General features: G+C 37.1%; 1 pseudogene; it reads right to left on the bottom strand.

Moving 5' to 3' along the window:
- Positions 1-6,058: 6,058 nt before the first annotated feature.
- LOC129635664 (uncharacterized) lies at positions 6,059-6,157 on the bottom strand (annotated as a pseudogene).
- Positions 6,158-10,337: the final 4,180 nt, after the last annotated feature.

The raw sequence follows: 10,337 nt of genomic DNA, 5'->3' as shown, positions 1-10,337 counted from the left end.
TTGGAGAGACTCTTGAGAGTCCCTTGGACTGCAAGGGGATCCAACCAGTCCATCCTAAAGGAAATCAGTCCTGAATATTCATTGGAAGGACTGAGGCTGAAGCTGAAGCTCCTGTACTTTGGTCACCTGATGTGAAGAACGGACTCATTGGAAAAGACCCTGATGCTGGGAAAAATTGAGTGCAGGAGGAGGAGGGGACGACAGAGGATGAAATGGTTGGATGTCATCACCAACTCGATGGACATGAGTTAGAGTAAGCTCCGGGAGTTGGTGATGGACAGGGAAGGCTGCGTGCTGCAGTCCATGGGGTCTCAAAGAGTAGGACACCACTGAGCGATTGAACTGAACAGGTTAGTTACCATAAATGTGATAGTTCAGTTTCTGTCATTAGCCTCAAATAAAAAGAAAATTCAAAGCACTCACTTTATTCTTTAGAAAGAATACTATTAGAGAAGTGAATTTATTGAAATAAAATATTCTAACATTTTAACAGCATCAGTAAAATTGTACATCTCAAAACATTTTCTGAGCAGAAGCAGAAATGTTGTGAAGGTTTTATAATGATACAGATCTGAAATAAATGGCAGATTTGATTCCTTAGAGAATCATGGGATTCTTTCAACCAGAGTAGAAAATAACTTTTTTGCTCTTATTGGAGAGTTTTGTCCAAATTACAACCACTATTAAAAAATGAATTAAAAACGTTTTTTAACTTACAGCTGTGAAACTATTTTTGTCTCTTAATTTGTACTCTATTTTATATTCAAATAAAATCTAAATAATATCAACTTTTGAGGATAAGTTAGGTTTTTAGAGTAATATCTTTTGAGACACAAGCATTTTCACTGTAAATACACAATATGCATTCATGCAATAAATCCACCTTTATCAGGCACTATATTTGCTGATTGAGAAAAGAATATAAAAGAGCTATTGACTGAGAAGAAAGGTTCAATAGCAATCTCCAGTTTACTTTATGGAGAGAAAAAATGGTTTTCTTTGAAGAGTGGGGGAGATTTAATTACACATAAAATAAGGAAAAGGTTATTTTCCATTAAAATTTGAAAGGTTAAGAAAGTAAATATGAAGAAGTCCATGACACCATTTTTTTTTTTTTCAAATTCTCACTTCATTTGCATCATACAAAGCAGATAAATCGTGTACTCCCTCCCCAAAGCAGGTAACAGAGATATGCGTATAACATGAAAGAACATCTGTTAGTAAGTCTCTCCTGAAAAAAGCGGGAAGGGCAAAAGCTTACTTCTTTCAGAATTAATTTGGTAATAAGAGCTCTCTTTGAAACTTCAGATGGCTCAACACAGAATAGCACAGAATGTCAAAGTGTAGATGGAATTTCCAGTGTAAATTAACAGGTAGATGGTAATAAGTAGATGCAGTGTTAATTCCTCATTTACTAATTGCAGATACAATAATAATTTGTTAAGACAATATGAGAACACATGAAAGTAAAAAAAGAAAAAGGACACGTCTGCTTATTATTAATTATGTAAGTTAGAAATACAGCAGTAAATCCATCCATGAGGGAAACTCAGTTATTGTTTTTTTTATCATCCTTCCTCTCAGGGAATTGCTCTATTTCCCAAAAATGAGTTTTTTAAAAAAGAAAACTATAGCCTCTACTTTGAAACCAGGTACAATTATCTTATTAGCAATTAAAACCTTCCCCACATTTGGAGAAGCTTAATTTAAACTTCTTAGGACCTAGGTAATTGGATTGAGATCAAACCAGTCAGTCCTAAAGGAAGTCAACCCTGAATATTCATTGGAAAGATTGATGCTGAAGCTGAAACTCAGATATTTTGGCCACCTGATGCAAAGAACCAACTGATTGGAAAAGACTCTGATGCTGGGAAAGATTGAGGACAGAAAGAGAAAGGGGCGATAGAGGAAGAGATGGTTGGATGGTACCATGGACTCAATGGACATAAGTTTGAGAAAACTCCAGGAGATGGTGAAGGACAGGTAAGCCTGGTGTCCTTCAGTTCATGCGGTCAGGAAAAGTCAGCCACGACTTAGCAACTGAACTACAATTGAATGGACTATTTGCTCACTAGTAACTAGAATGCATTTACTAAGATGCTCAATCATTTCTTCAGTCCTAAGAGTGTAATCTCCAATTCATAATCATCAGGGAACATCTATGGAAAATTTCTGCCTTGAGTTTATTTTGTGAAAATTTAAATAAGGCCTAAGGAAAATCTAAAAGTTGCTTTGAGTGCCCTCAGCATGGTGATGGGAGTTAAGGGGTTCTCTTGATAGAAATATACTTTTCATAAAGATTTTTTATGATCATATATATTTATCTCAAATAAAATAGACAGTTAATACATGTTATTTGAAGATAATGGGAGGCAATAAGTAGAGGGAGTGGAAGCATTATTATGTTTTTGCATACTGAGTTGTTATTTATTCATAAGTTGCTTGCTGTCCCACTTTTCAACTAATTATAAAGAAAAAAGGAAGCCATAAACTGTCACATTAAAATATCAATGGCTAATACTGTACAAAGAAAATTGTATTACTCTTTCTAAGGTGGTTTGCATCTTCAAATACAATGTGTAAAGGGGGAGATATTTTCACTTAAACAAAGCATCTCTAGACAGTGGTAGATGAAAGAGATATATTTGGATGTATGCTATCCTTCAAATCGAATGCTATAGGGCAGTTTCTGTTATGCTTATAATGAGTATCCTGGTTGCATATTAAAATGAAACTTCTAAGTGGGTTCCAGTTGCAGATGATAGAGTAAGGACACTCCACCCTGTGTCTCCTACCGGAAGCAACTGTAAAACCTGGAAAGAATGCATGAATCAGTTATTTGCAGTCTCTTAAAAGTAAATATATTTAGGAAACAACCCAAATTTCCATCAGTGGATAGTGGATAAACATGCATACTGTGGAATATTATTCAGCCTTAAGAAGGAAGAAAATTCTGACACATCCTATGGTATAACACAAATGAAGCTTGAAGACATTATGCTTAGTGAAATTAACCAGTCATAAAAGACAAATGCTCTATGAATCTGTTTAAATAAATCATCTAGAATAATCAAATTCATAGAGACAGAAAGTAGGGGAGGGGAGAATGGGGAATTATCCTTAAATGGGTACAGAATTTCAGTTTTGCAAGGTGAAAAGTGTTCTAGAGATGGATGATTTCTATGATTTGACAACAATTCAAATGCACTTAATACTATGGTGAAAGTGAAACTCTCCCAGTCGTGTCCGACTCTTTGTGACCCCTTAGACTATACAGTCCATGGAATTCTCCAGGCCAGAATACTGGAGTGGGTAGCCTTTCACTTTTCCAGGGGATCTTCTCAACCCAGGGATAGAACCCAGGTCTCCTGCATTGCAGGCGGGTTCTTTACCAGCTGAGCCCAAGGTACAGTACATTTAAATCTGGTTAGACTGAATTGTCGGAGAAGGCAATGGCACCCCACTCCAGTACTCTTGCCTGGAAAATCCCATGGACAGAGGAGCCTGGTGCGCTGCAGTCCATGGGGTTGCTACAGGTCGGACACGACTGAGCGACTTCACTTTTACTTCTCACTTTCATGCATTGGAGAAGGAAATGGCAACCCACTCCAGTGTTCTTGCCTGGAGAATGCCAGGGACAGGGGAGCCTGGTGGGCTGCCGTCTCTGGGGTCCCACAGAGTCGGACACGACTGAAGCGACTGAGCAGCAGCAGCAGCAGCAGCAGCAGCGTGATGACATTATAGACTGAATTGCGTCTCCTGACCACATTCACACGTTGAAGTTATAATCACATGTTTATACCTTAAGTAAAGGTATAAATAACATATTTATACCTTAAAATATGACTGTATTTGGTGATAGAGTCTTTATAAAATGTATTTGAGGTTTAATAAGGTCAATATACCAGCAAATTTGGAAAACTCAGCAGTGGCCACAGGACTGGAGAGGTCCGTTTTCATTCCAATTCCAAAGAAAGGCAATGCCACAGAATGCTCAAACTACAGCACAATTGCGCTCATCTCACACGCTAGTAAAGTAATGCTCAAAATTCTCCAAGCCAGGCTTCAGCAATACGTGAATTGTGAACTTTCAGATGTTCAAGCTGGTTTTAGAAAAGGCAGAGGAACCAGAGATCAAATTGCCAACATCTGCTGGATCATGCAAAAAGCAAGAGTTCCAGAAAAACACCTATTTCTGCTTTATTGACTATGCCAAAGCCTTTGACTGTGTGGATCACAACAAAGTGTGGAAAATTCTGAAAGAGATGGGAATACCAGACCACCTGACCTGCCTCTTGAGAAATTTGTATGCAGGTCAGGAAGCAACAGTTAGAACTGGACATGGAACAACAGACTGGTTCCAGATAGGAAAAGGAGTAGATCAAGGCTGTATATTGTCACCCTGCTTATTTAACTTCTATCCAGAGTACACCATGAGAAACGCTGGGCTGGAAGAAGCACAAGCTGGAATCAAGATTGCCGGGGGAAATATCAATAACCTCAGATATGCAGATGACACCACCCTTCACAGAAAGTGAAGAGGAACAAAAAAGTCTCTTGATGAAAGTGAAAGTGGAGAGTGAAAAAGTTGGCTTAAAGCTCAACATTCAGAAAACTAAGGATCATGGCATCTGGTCCCATCACTTCATGGCAAATAGATGGGGAAACTGGAAACAGTGTCAGACTTCATTTTTTGTGCTCCAAAAGCACGGCAGATGGTGATTGCAGCCATGAAATTAAAAGATGCTTACTCCTTGGAAGGAAAATTATGACCAACCTAGATAGCCTATTCAAAAGCAGAGACATTACTTTGCCAACAAAGGCCCCTTTAGTCAAGGCTATGGTTTTTCCAGTGGTCATGTATGGATGTGAGAGTTGGACTGTGAAGAAAGCTGAACACCGAAGAATTGATGCTTTTGAACTGTGGTGTTGGAGAAGACTCTTGCGAGTCTGTTGGACTGCAAGGAGATCCAACCAGTCATTCTAAAGGAGATCAGTCCAGGGTGTTCATTGGAAGGACTAATGCTAAAGCTGAAACTCCAATACTTTGGCCACCTCATGCGAGGAGTTGACTCACTGGAAAAGACTCTGTTGCCTGGAGGGACTGGGGGCAGGAGGAGAAGGCGACGACAGAGGATGAGATGGCTGGATGGCATCACCGACTCAATGGACATGAGATTGAGTGAACTCCGGGAGTTTGTGATTTACAGGGAGGCCTGGCGTGCTGCAATTCATGGGTCGCAAAGAATTAAACACGACTGAGCGACTGAACTGAACTGAAGGTCATAAGAGTGGAACCCTCTCAGAAGGACTGGTGTCCTTCTAAGAATAGAAAGAAATTCTAGAAATGTGCACATACAGAGAAAAGATACATTAATACCAGATACCAAAATATATTTTAAAAAACTAAAAAGATACAGGAAAGGGAAAAACAGGGAGACAGAAATAGAGACATCAAAAAACAAATACTGGTAGCTGCTGCTGCTGCTGCTGCTAAGTCGCTTCAGTCGTGTCAGACTCTGTGCGACCCCATAGACGGCAGTCCACCAGGCTCCCCCGTCCCTGGGATTCTCCATGCAAGAACACTGGAGTGGGTTGCCATTTCCTTCTCCAATGCATGAAAGTGAAAAGTGAAAGTGAAGTCGCTCAGTCGTGTCCGACTCCTAGCGGCCCAATGGACTGCAGGCTACCAGGCTCCTCCGTCCATGGGATTTTCCAGGCAAGAGTACTGGAGTGGATAGATCCAAATATATCAGTAATTACATAATCTGTAAATGTTTTAAACACAAAAATTAAAAGTCTCATAATATATAAAATACTTGGCCTAAGTATATTTTGGGGCTTCCCTGATGGCTCAGATGGTAAAGAATCTGCCTGCAATGTGGGAGACCCAGATTCAATCCCTGGGTTGGGAAAAACCCCTGGAGAATTCCATGGACAGAGAAGCCTGGTGGGATACAATCCATGGGGTAAAAAAAGCTGGACACAAATAAGCAACTGAGCAAACATGCACACACTTTTAATATTAACTTTTATAATTTTTGAGAGCTGTGTTTTTAAAAATATAGGACACTTCATGAATTTACATGTCATTTCTGCTCAGGGACTATGCTCATCTCTGTATCATTCCAGTTTCAGCATAGCTGCCAGTGAGCATTCTTACAATAATGCTCTTATTTGCTTTTATCTTTACTAAATTAGAGGCCTTGTTGAGGCAGAGATGATATCTGACTTATTTATAATTGTTTTTCCTAGGCTTATACATTAAATATTTGTTGAATGAGTAGTAAAGCTTTATGGAATTTAACTGTACACTTTTTACTGAGAGAATTTAACATATGGTTGTCCATTGGTTCTCAGTTACTAATGTTAGAGGCAAGCCTGAGAGTATTGGTTATACACTTGAAGGGAGACTGAATTGGACTCAGTTTTTTACTTTTGACTCCTCTGTTTCCAGCTAGTTACTAAGCCAACAATTGCCATCTTTATCCCAAATCAGAGTTCTTTCTGATCTAATAATTGTGTGATCTTTTTTTCAGGAAGGGCTTTATATAATGCTCACTTAATATTATAATACTCCACTCTCCATGGTTTCCTGTATTTTGATAAACCAAACATTCTGTCTTCAATTGTAGCAGAATTCTTCAATTGTAGCAGAAATAAGTTTGGCACATAATAAAAATGCTGGCATACAAATGAAGTAGTGTCAAGTTAACTGATGTGTCATAGCACAGCAAAACAGCACAGTATTTATTGAAAAAATACATTATTAAATTTTTTTTTATATATATAGCAATTCAGAAAATGAAGATCATGGCAACTGGTCCCATCACTTTATGGGAAATAGATGAGGAAACAGTGGCAACAGTGTTAGACTTTATTTTGGGGGCTCCAAAATCACTGCAGATGGTGATTACAGCCATGAAATTAAAAGACGCTTACTCCTTGGAAGGAAAGTTATGACCAACCTAGACAGCATATTGAAAAGCAGAGACATTACTTTGCCAACAAAGGTCCATCTAGTCAAGGCTATGGTTTTTCCAGTAGTCATGTATGGATGTGAGAGTTGGACTGTGAAGAAAGCTGAGCACCGAAGCATTGATGCTTTTGAACTGTGGTGTTGGAGAAGACTCTTGAAAGTCCCTTGGACTGCAAGGAGATCCAACCAGTCCATTTTAAAGGAGAGCAGTGTTCTTTGTAAGGAATGATGCTACAGCTGAAACTCTAGTACTTTGGCCACCTCATGTGAAGAGCTGACTCATTGGAAAAGACTTTGATGCTGGGAGGGATTGGGGGCAGGAGGAGTAGGGGACGACAGAGGGTGTCGATGGCTGGATGGCATCACTGACTCGATGGACGTGAGTTTGAATGAACTCCAGGAGTTTGTGATTTACAGGGAGGCCTGGCGTGCTGCAATTCATGGGGTCACAAAGAGTCAGACACGACTGAGCAACTGAACTGAACTGAACTGAAAGAGATCTAAAGAACATTCTGAAACTTCATTGTGTTGATATTTTAGAGTCTACTGACAGATTTGTCAGAATTAATTTACAATTTTAGGATCTGCTTTTATGTTTCTGTAAGAGGACATATAATTTAGTTTTAAAAGTAAAATTATAGACAAAGCATAGACTTTTAATCTTGACTCATTATTGAAGATGTAAATGCAAACAACAAATGGCTGCTAATTATAGTAGAATAAATATCTCAAGTTTAGTATCACCTAATAATTTAAAATCTGTCTTTTATATCCTAGATTAAGTGGGAAAGATGATTTTAAAAATATGTATAGATTCTTTTCTGTAACAAAAATTGTTTTGAATTGTTTTTTAATTATTTTCTATTTCTCAGAGCTCTCCCCTGGCTCAAGTTAAAATTCCTTGAGGGTATGAAACATGAGTTTTAGCTGTTTGGTGCTGTCATAGCACAGAAAAAACATATATGTATACATAGTAGGTTCTGATAAATATTATTTGAAAGCATGCTGCCTCTCTGGCACCTTCTGTTCTGCCCTCTCCTGGATGCCTCTTCCAACACTCTTCTTCCTGTATGGCTCTACTGTTTCATTCAGTCTCTGCTCAAATGTCATCATGTCAAGGAGGCCTTTACCGTGTTATATAAAATCTCAGTTACTCTTTCCCTGGTCCACTGTCCTGCTTTAATTTCTTCATTTAAGAAATAAAAATCATGTTTTTTTTTTTTTGAAACCAATTTTAAATATAATTTAAATTTTTTTCTATGACAGTGATATGTTTTAGTGAAAAATTAGAAGCTGTACAATGAAAGAAAAAACTTTATCATGCAATAATATAAATATGCTTAATATTTAAATTTAACACTTTCCAGGGGTTTCTTTATAAATATTAACCTATTTTATTTTTTGCTTTCATTTCTGAAGTTATAACACCAATAAAACATACATTATTAAAATTTGAGTTTAAATAAGAATAAAATATGCCATTAATTTAAACTATTAAGAGCTAGAAAATTTTGGAAAGCTATGATGAGAGAATTTGAAATGACAATATAATGGTATCATTAAAATAAATTTGTTTATATAAAAATAGCATCAAATTTTCCAGTAGTAATTAAGAGAATTAGAGATCTTAATAGCTATTTCACTGATACTGATATAAATATATCTACTTAAATTTTAGTTTTAGTTGACTGAAAAAATAATAAAATCTGTTTACCAAAATTGAATTTTGCCATAAGTTTCTTCACTCTTCCATAAAGGATTGATCTCACAATTTCACTTAAAAAGATTTATAAATTACAACTGATCCACACTAGATGACATCCTTAAAGTCAACAGATATACACAGGATAAAAAATTCTCTGAACTGTTGAATCAACAAAGCTGATGTAGTAACATTCTGATCAAAAAATTATTTTCATGTTGGCATTGGTTTTGGAAGATTCAGTTTACACCCATATGGAAGTGGAAATGTTAGACTACAATTATGAAGAGGTTTTGACTATTGGACAGTTTTGAGGTTTCCCCAACTAACTCCCTTTTTATCTAAACTAGTTTGAGTATCTAATATTGATGCCAAAACTTCCCTTGCAGAATACACACCTGTCAAGAATTCAGCACAATGCATATATTAGACAGCTCAGCACACCGGGACTTATTATGCATTTGTTTGCAAGTTAAGTTTTACTGTTTTCTCATACCATAGTGAAATTTGACTTTTTTCCCCTAAATATGTCTTATCAACACAAGGTTTCAGCAATGACTTATTCTTTTAGAGGAAACAAAGTGGAACCCTGGCTATTATGCTTAGATTTTCTAATTATCTATGTGACCTAGATCACTCATTTGTTTTCAGGTTATGAAGCAGAGACAGTACTATTTACCTGTAGAAATATAGGTAGGTGGTAAAGATAGGAGACACTATTTGCAAGGAGCTTTCCAAAATAAAAAATAAAAACTATCTTTGGTTTTGCACATTTTTATCAGAGATTACAGATTTTTAGCCCTGGACTAGTTGGGTCCTAAGACATTTTATGTGGCATATATACACAATTTCTTTCAGAAAGACCCTGTGTCTTCTTCACAACTCCTATGTTCTTATTTGCCCATTTTATTAATTTGTATTTCCTGTAAATACTTGAGTTGCTACTGCAGCTCTTAAGAGTTCAAAAATGAAATTTATTTTGTGAAAACATTAAAACTTAGCCATTTCTTTCTTAAAACCACTTTGGGTTGGGATATCCTCAATGTTATTCCAACAACATCTATCAATGTTATATTGTTACTCCAAAATCAGAATTCTTATCCAGCGGTCCTTGATAGAACTCAAGAGGTTTGTGAATTCAGTGTGTGTGTGCTAAGTCACTTTAGACATGTCTAACTGTTTGGGACCCTATGATCTGTAGCCCACCAGGCTCCTCCATCCATGGGATTCTCCAGGCAAGAATACAGGAATGGGTTGCCATGCCCTCCTCCAGGGTATCTTCCCTGACCCAGGGATCAAACCTGTGTTTCTTTTGTCTCCCGCATTAGCAGGCAGGTTTTTTACCACTAGTTGCCACCTGGGAAATCCCTTGTGAATTTCCGTGGGGAAATATAAAATATTACATCTTTATTTTCAGCATCTATTAATTATGATTGTAAGTAACAAACCACACTAATGTTTGTTGTACCTAATAAAAATTACAGATAATTTTGTATCACATGACACATATTTCTGACATCTTGAAATAGTGCTCTTTAGTTTGGAATGATGTTGGTTGTTAAACTCACTGCTAGATTGTCATATTTGATATGTTATTAAAGGAGTGCACATATTTCTATACTACAAATATATGCTATTAATATTTTGATAACTGTA

This window comes from Bubalus kerabau, chromosome 20 (assembly GCF_029407905.1).
Source record: "Bubalus kerabau isolate K-KA32 ecotype Philippines breed swamp buffalo chromosome 20, PCC_UOA_SB_1v2, whole genome shotgun sequence".
Classification (NCBI taxonomy): Eukaryota; Metazoa; Chordata; class Mammalia; order Artiodactyla; family Bovidae; genus Bubalus; species Bubalus kerabau.
The sequence above is the reverse complement of the archived record's forward strand: the minus strand, read 5'-3'. Positions and strand labels throughout refer to the sequence as shown.